The following is a 9,549-nucleotide window of genomic DNA, read 5'->3' on the forward strand; positions in this document are numbered from 1 at the left end:
ATGGCGCAGGGGTTGTGATTGTGAATCATATTCTATGGATGAATTTGTTATGCCCTCTATTCAGAACCTCCCTGTACTTGTGCGAGCGATATCATATGAGAGTGTATGAACAAAAAAATATAAGTTGCGTTAATATAAGCAATTTATAAATAACGAAAGAAATGAACTCAACCCATAAATAACTACCATAGTTGGAAAATCGTCATTGTAATGATCCCAAATTTCAATGCTAAACTAAGGAACATTACCATATTTTAACCTACAACTAACTTTATAACTCTTATATTTTAAAAAAATTTCGGCAACAAAGGATGCCTAAGAAGTTCCATTACCATAAACCACTCAATGGAAGTCGTAAACAACTAAGCTTGAAGAGGACAAAAATAGCTTACAAAAGAATGGTTTTGTATTACTAAGAGCACAAATCTAAGTGTAGAGTGCAAAATATAACACCGCTAACTAAGAATTGCTAATCCAAACCAAACTTCATAAGTTAAAACACATCATCAGCATGTGATCTTAAGAAAATTAATAGTTACCTTCCCATTGTTCCTCCAGAACTACTTCATGCTTATAAACTGGTTACCATGTAACTACTTCATGCTTAAGAAAATTCTTGTAGTGTCTCATCCATATAAGTTGCTTACCATGTTTGTCATCAGATACAACTAAAAACGTATGAAGATGAGATTGGAAGTAAACATGAATTTTAAGTTGTTAGAGCAAAAGCCACTCTAAGAACAATTAACATCTTAAAATCCAAACAATCTATTTCCAATCCCTTGTCTAAATTATACATTCACGCCCACAACAAGAGTAACTCAAATTAAGTACAAAAACCTTCTTTTTACTGACTGAACTTGAGGATATTGAAATACAAATATAGCTTAAACTTATAGTTTACTTACCTTTGTGGCAATGAACATCTTTAGTTTAATCTATCCCATATTGTCTTCAATGCACAACCTTTTTGCTCCAACAATCAAGGCATTTGAACACCAAGATTGAAATTGGTCCAGATCCTTGATGACAAGTTGACAAATTAGTTTATTTGCGAAGAAAAAACATCGTAACAAAAGATAACATAATACTCCTCCCTAGAGAAAACAAATATAACTTAATATCCAATTATTTAGCAAGGCTCACAAAAAAAAAATATCAATATCATAACTATGAAGTGAAGGTAGAAGTCGATCACTTTAGACTTAATTGCTAGTTATCTACTAACATTGTTCATATTCATAATATAAGAAAAATTCATCTTTAACATTCAAAATAATACGAATGGAAAAAAGTCTATAAATTTTTATGCATGTCCAATAAGAATTTATATGAGCAAATAGAGAAGAGTGTGATGTTAGAGAATAAGCTTTTAGAAATGAACACATACTCCTACCATATCTTGTATGGTTTCTATAAAAATTAAGAAAGATACTCACAAATACTCTTTTCTTCAACTCACTCTCCACCATTTATTTTTGGAGCTTTAACATCAACCATCTTGTATTTACATATTCAGTTTCGAAAACTACTCATCTGTAACCTAGCGACAAAAGGAAGAAAAATTAAACAACCGAATTTACTGATTTCCATTTTCGTTTCTTGAATTTGATTTGTTTGGTCTTTAATCTCCACTTCATGGACACAAGAAAAAGAGAGGGCAATCGAAAATAAGAACAAATAGATTCAAAAAAGAAAAAAAAAGAAGAAAAAAAAAGACCTTTCTTCACCCATGACAACTAGAAAATGGAAATCAATTGAAATCAAAATGAAAGATTGCACTTACTGTAGATAGTCATGATACTGGATTTGGGGAAGAACAATACGAATAAAGAGATGAAAGAATCCCCTCCCCCCTCTCTAAAATAAAAAATAAAATAAGCTTAATCTGAAAAATGAGAGTTGAAATCAAATAAAAAGGGGAATGAACGGACCAAAAATGGAAGCTCCCCTAGATTGAACATAACAAAATCAGAAAGCTCACCTGAAATCGAACACACAACCCACACGACCAACTCCGAACAATTGCTCGTTCATCATTAATAGTCTTTCAATTGCTCGTTCGTTATGATCTCTCCACCATCCACCACAGATTTGATCCAAATCGAAAGCATGGCTTCCTGCAAGCAGAGAAAAATAGGCAAACAACATATAATAAGAATTCAATTACCCCACACAAAGAATATATGAAATTCAAACTAGGGAGATATGGAAAGGCAACATAGTGGAGCTTTGTTCCTATCCAATCAGCTTTTGAAAAGTTGATTCTCCAAGCTTCTTCTGGGCATATACCCATATACAAGCATCTAATGTTTGTCTTTTCAACAATATCCAATCAGCTTCACAAGATTTCCGTGCTTAAGCTGCCCTAGAAAAGCGACAAGCCAAGGGAGCAAGCATGGCCTGAGGTTGTCATCGAGGAAGCCTTTGTAGACGAGGCCAAAACCACCCTCTCCAAGGAAGTTCGATGAAGAAAAAGTCTAAGAGATAAGCTTCAACTCAGCGAGAGCGAAGGCATGGATGTCAGATCTAGCGAGAGAGATGGGGAGGTCCTCATAAAGGGTAGAGTTAGGGTTACTGAAATCACTTTCGAAATCTTTTGGAATGAACCAGGCTTATTTATTCATCTCCATCACTACCTTCATCACCTCCGATGACTGCACCTCCAACTCGCAGCAACTCGAGAAAATGGGTCTCCACTTCATTTTCTTCACTGCCATTTCTATTTCTAAATCGACACACTATTAAAAAGAAAGAAGACGATGAAGAAAACCAACGACCAGACAAGGTTACCAGATCTGCAACCAGAAAACCCACAACCAGATGAGGCTATCAGATCTGCGACCAGACGAAAACCCAAGACCAGACAACCGGACGAAAACCCACTACCGACGATGTGACCAGATGAAGGATCGACCAGAGGATGGAGTATCGAGGAAGCCCACTACCAACGACTAGACGACCAGATGAACGATCGGCGACAAGATGAGCGATTGACCAGAGCTTTTTTAAGGAAGGAGAGAGAGAGGGTTTTGGGGATGAAGAAGTTTTATGTGAAATAAGAGAGAAGGAAGTTTGGGGGTTTGATGGAGAGAGAATTAATTTTACGAAAATGAAAAAATAAATGGATCTTTAATGTTGGTTTTAAACCGACATTGTAGCCTATCTTCAATGTCGGTTTTAAAACCGACATTAAAGATCTATTTTTTTAAAACCGACATTATACATCTGGTTTCACTTTTTTCAACCGATATTAAAGCCCAAAATTCTTGTAGTGTTACTACACGATCACCCACAAACTCCTACACGATTGCTTAGCTATTACAATCAGACGATCGCCTTCTCAACAACTATACGATCGCCTACCTTTTACTATACAATTGTGTACCAAGTGTTACACGATCGCTAAGCTTTACTACACGATCGCTGAGCTACTACACACTCGCCTAGTGGAAGTAAACGATGATCGGCATGTTGCGATGGCCTCTCGAGAACTCTCTTTCCTCAATACATGATCGCCCACAAACTCCTACACATCGCTTAGCTATTACAATTAGACGATCGCCTTCTCAAAACCTATACGATTGCCTACCTTTTACTAAAAGATCATAGACCAAATGCTACATGATCACTAAGCTTTACTATACGATCGCATAGTGGAAGTACACGATGAGCAGCACGCTGTGATGGCCTCTCGAGAGCTCTTTTTCCATACTACACGATCGTCCACAAACTCATACACGATCGCTTAGCTATTACAATTAGACGATCACCTTCTCACAACCTATACGATCGCCTACCTTTTACTATACGATCGTATACCAAATGCTATACGATCTCTAAGCTTTACTACACGATCGCATAGTGGAAGTACACGATGAGGGCAGGCTGCGATGGCCTCTCGAGAGCTCTCTTTCCCTACTACATAATCGTCCACAAACTCCTACACGATCGCTTAGCTATTACAATTAGACGATCGCCTTCTCACAACCTATACGATCACCTACCTTTTACTATACGATCGTATACCAAATGCTATACGATCGCTAAGCTTTACTACACGATCGCATAGTGGAAGTACACGATGAGGCCACGCTGCGATGGCCTCTCGAGAGCTCTCTTCCCTCACTACACGATCGCCCACAAACTCCTACACGATCACTTACCTATTACAAATAGACAATGGCCTTCTCAAAACCTATATGATCGCATACCTTTTACTATATGATCGTATACCAAATGCTACACGATCGCATAGTGGAAGTATACGATGAGCAGCACGCTACGATGGCCTCTCAAGAGCTCTCTTTCCTCACTAAACGATCGCCCACAAACTTCTACACGATCGCTTACCTATTACAAATAGACGATAACCTTCTCAAAACCTATACGATCGCATACCTTTTATTATACGATCGTATACCAAATGTTACACGATTGTTAAGCTGGAAGTACACGATAAGCGGCATACTGCGATGGCCTCTCAAGAACTCTCTTTCCTCACTACATGATCGTCCACAAACTCCTACATGATCGCTTAGCTAAGAATTTGAATCTCTGCAATGCACGTCAGAGTGATTGGAATCGTCGACCTCCTTTAAAACGAATCTAAATCTCTGCAGCGTGTCAGCGTCTCATCCCATCCCATGTTGCTTTCCATACCCATGGGTCGAGTCTTGAAAACTCGACCATTTAGCTTATATCCCCATCGTCTTTTCTTATTTTCTCACATTGCTTTCTCATTTTCTCACACTGCTTTCATTCCATTCTCCTCACTACCTTTCAACCTTTAAGTTCAACCTCTTATTTTCTCCTCACTGTCTTCATTCTCTCATTCTCACTGCCTTCAACAAATCTTCTTCTTCTCCCACATTCGTCCATTAAATTGTGAGGTTTGTACCTTTTACTATACAAAATTTCATTTTTTTTAAAGAACTATACATTTTGTTCCTATTCTCATACTATTATATTTTTTTATAGTTTTTGTTGTTGTTTGGGAAACAAAGAACAAAAAAGATAAGTTAAATTTGTGAGTTCACTATTTATTTATCACTAGTTTTATTATATTTAGTAGATCTATCATGTTGTATTCTAATATTTACATATTGATGTTAGTAGTTCTTTCTCTATTAGTGTTAATCTTAGTAGTTGTTACTAGTGATAATCTTATGGTTGGGATGTTATACCAACATGTTAGTCTTATTATATTTTGTTTGTTTTTATTTATATTTAAGTATAGTTTATTGTAAGAAATATACTTAAATAAAATATAGTTTAAAATAGTTGATTTTCTGATGAAATTTGCGTTTTCTAGCATTAACTTTGAAAATATAGTTTAAAATAGTTTGAAAAAGTTTAGTTTTATTTTATTTTTTGTTTTGTATTAAATTTGAAAAAATAGTTTTAAAAAGTTTACCTCATTGTAATGTTTAAAAAGTTGATGTTTATAGCTTAAAAACTTTAATATTTTTAGCCTAATACAAAATTATTATGATTTTTTGAAATATATTTCTTATGATATTTGATTTTTCTAGTATTAACTTTGAAAATATAGTTTTAAATAGTTTGAAAAAGTTTAATTGTATTTTATTTTTTATTTTTTATTAAATTTGAAAAAATAATTTTAAAAAGTTTACCTCATTGTAATTTGAAAAGTTTAATTTGTTGTTATGTTTAAAAATAGTTATAAAAAGTTTAATTTATTGTTATGTTTAAAACGTTAATGTTCATAAAACTTAAAAAGTTGATGTTTATAAATTAAAAAGTTTAATATTTTTAGTTTAATACAAAATTATTGTGATTTTTTAATATACTACTTATAAAAAGTATAATACAAAATTATTGTGATTTTTTTAAAAAGTATTTTTAGTTTAATACAAAGTTTAATATTTTTTTTACCCACAAACTTCTTATATTTCCCATATATATTTCTTATTGTGATTTGTTTTTGTTTAAGTTTGATAATTAGTAGAACAATTAGTAATATATTGTTTGTCTTTTTTTTTTTAGAAAATGGCAGGCAAATGCTTGGGATTTTTGTTGTTTACAAATGGTAATATGATTGATGGTATTGATGGAGTTGACTATGACCAACTACTAAGTGGGAGTTTTAGTATAAATGTGAACTGTGGAATTGTATTTGAACAATTCATTGAAATGGTTGGGACGTCACTTAGTGTAGATATGGGAACAAATCAGATAGAAATAATAGATAGACATCCTAACCTAAAACCATCAGGATCAATAAGGTTTATGTCATTTCCTATTTCGATTGCACAAGCTATGAACTTGATGTTCTCAATCGCAATGCCACTGCCGAATTTAGTGCATTTGTATGTAAATGTAAATAGGATAGGGATGGATATAAACTTGAATACATCATTTAGCCAGTTTGAAGATCCAACTAAATGTATTGATCCTGATCCGATTTCAGTTGCATCGCCATGTGATAATGAAGATATGGCAGCTAACAACCTATATAGAGACTTCAGAACTGAAACGAATGATGAATTTGAAGAGTTGAATTTCGATGGTCGTGAACATGAGTTACTTTCAGATACATTCAACGATTTGGATATGAATGTACTGGATATCATTCGAGAACATGGCCCAATTATAGCTCTTGTGGACGTTGAAAATACTCAATTGTATAAAGGGATGATTTGTCAAGACAAAGAAATGCTACAACACGCGATCAAATGTTTTGCAATAAAATGTCATGCACCATATAAGGTTGTTGAATCGACACCGACGATTTGGACAATTCGGTGTAAGAAGTGGGAGGAAGGTTGCAAATGGAGACTTCGTGCAATAAAGAAAAAATTGCATGGCTTGTTCAAGATCACTAAGTACAATGAGCAGCATACATGTTTTTATTCAAAACTAAGTCAAAGTCATGTGCAATTGGATTCATTAATGATTTCACTAGAGTTCTGTGATGCCGTAAGAGAAAAACCATCTATCAATATGGCACAATTGCAGTCCAACATCAAATCAAAATTTGGATATGATGTTCCTTACCATAAGGTATGAGAGGGCAAAATAAAAGCATTGGCTAAAGTGTTCGGTGATTGGGATGAGTCTTACAAATTGCTACCCAGGTGGTTGTATATGGTTAAGCAGACCAATCTCGGAACACGTGTAGAGTGGAGAGTTAAAGAAACGTTTAACCATATATAAGCACCTAGGTAACAATTTGTAAGAATCATCTCAATCACCGAACACTTTAGCCAACGCTTTTCTTTTGCCCTCCCATACCCTATGGTAAGGAACATGATATCCAAACTTTGATTTGATGTCGGACTGCAGTTGTGCCACACTGATAGGTGGTTTTTCTCTTACGGCATCACAGAACTTTAGTGTAATCATTGATGAATCCAATTGCACATGACTTTGACTTAGTTCTGAATAAAAACATGTATGTTGCTCATCGTACTTAGTGATTTCGAACAAAGCATGCAATTTTTTCTTTATTGCACGAAGTCTCCACTTGCAACCTTCCTCCCACTTCTTACACCGAATTGTCCAAATCGTCGATGTAGATTCAACAACCTCATAGGTGCGTGACATTTTATTGCAAAACATTTGACCGTGTGTTGTAACATTTCCTTGTCTTGACAAATCATCCCTTTATACAATTGAGTATTGTCAACGTCCACAGGGGCTATAATTAGGTTATGTTCTCAAATGCTATCCAGTACATTCATATCCAAATTGTTGAATGTATCTGAAAGCATCTCATGTTCACGACCATCGAAATTCAACTCTTCAAATTCATCATCCGTTTTAGTTCTGAAGTCTCTATACAGGTTGTTAACCGCCATATCTTCATTATCACATGGCGATGCAACTGAATCCGGATCAAGATCAATACATTGAGTTAGATCTTCAAACTGGTTAAATGATGTATTCAAGTTTATATCCACCCCTATCCTATTTACATTTACATACAAATGCATTAAATTTGGTAGTGGCATTGCCATTGAGAACACCAAGTTCATAGTTTGTGTATTCGAAATAGGGAATGACATAAACCTTATTGATCCTGATAGTTCTAGATTAGGATATATATATATATATATATCTTTTTCTCTAATAATCAATTGATTGGGAGGTTATTGGTGGTTTTATGGTAACCGTGAGATAAAAGGAAAAATATTTTTCCTAAATTTACTAGATTTTGCAAGAGTTGTTATTCTCGGAAAAACTCACAGTATTACTATCAAATGAATTGGATTCACTAAACAATAACTGAAAGAGAGACTAAACGATCGTGGAGTGACATTATACGATAGTTCACTCAGCTGGTCGTAGCTAAACGATCGTTTAAGGTTTGCGTTGTGCGTTACGTGTTGCACGATCGCGTACCTTATGATTCATCGCATAGTAAAATGTACACGATCGTTTAGCTCTAGAAGTGTTGGTAAATGATTGAGTAAAGCGTTTACTCTTTCGTGTAGACGATCGTAAGGATTTTGGTACACGATCAGTGGAGACGTGGACTTCAATCAGACGATTCATGACCCGGTTCGCCTGTTTGAACTGGAGACACTTTGCTGTTGTAACAGTTAGCTTTTAGTTTTGAGGATTTTTAGGCTAATTATCCCGGTTCATCAACTCTTGCTTATATACATGAGATGTATGTGGTTTATTTGGCATAATGTCTGACATATAGATATGAAACCCACCTTAGGTTGTGCCATTATTCATGCATCATGTATTATAAGTGTTATAATATGGCATGATGAAATTATAAGAAAGCATCCGCATGCATCATGAAATATAAGAGTTATATTTATGCATGCAGTGAGTACATTCATGCATCATCTTTATATTATAAGTGTTATAATATAAGGATGAATGGAAGCATGTTTTTCTTGGTCCGTTGCTTATTTACATAAGAGTTATATAAAAGTAGCAGTGAATGAACAATGCATGGAGCATGATACTTAGGCTGTTTATAAGCGTTATGAATCCCTTGTATGTGTTTTCTTTGCATTGTGAATGGTTTTGGTTATTTCTGTTATAAGTGTTATAATGAAAATTAGAACTAAAATCGATAAGAAAGAGTTGCATGCGGACTTAGGCAAACACATGTTCTAAAAGGATTCTAAAATTGGATTGAGATAGACCTAAGTTCAAGGTTCTAATGAGATTAACAATCTAGTTTAATCTTTGAAATCGGTTTAATAGGATTAAATTGATTGACATAAAAGATTAAAATTGTATTAAATCTATCTATAAGGGACTTTTGTCTAAGGCGAGTTCTGTCTAGGCTGGGGTACTTAAGCAAACGGAAATGGAACACCCCTACCTAGAAACCTACCTGGAAAGGTGAATTAGATAGATTTTCTGCAAGCATGCGACAGTTGGTTAAAGACTCCGTTAAAGAGTTTAATGGATGATGATCAAAAGTTGTTAAACTATCCAAGGTAAAAGTTACTCTTGGGCAAACCTAAAAAGTCACTTAGTTAAAATTCTTAGCCATGTTTTTTGTAAGTAAACTAAACCCTAGGTTATAAAATACTCAGTGCGAGGAAGAGATATATA

This window comes from Benincasa hispida, chromosome 3 (assembly GCF_027475165.1).
Source record: "Benincasa hispida cultivar pf3 chromosome 3, pf3_genome.v1.1, whole genome shotgun sequence".
NCBI classification, from domain to species: domain Eukaryota; kingdom Viridiplantae; phylum Streptophyta; class Magnoliopsida; order Cucurbitales; family Cucurbitaceae; genus Benincasa; species Benincasa hispida.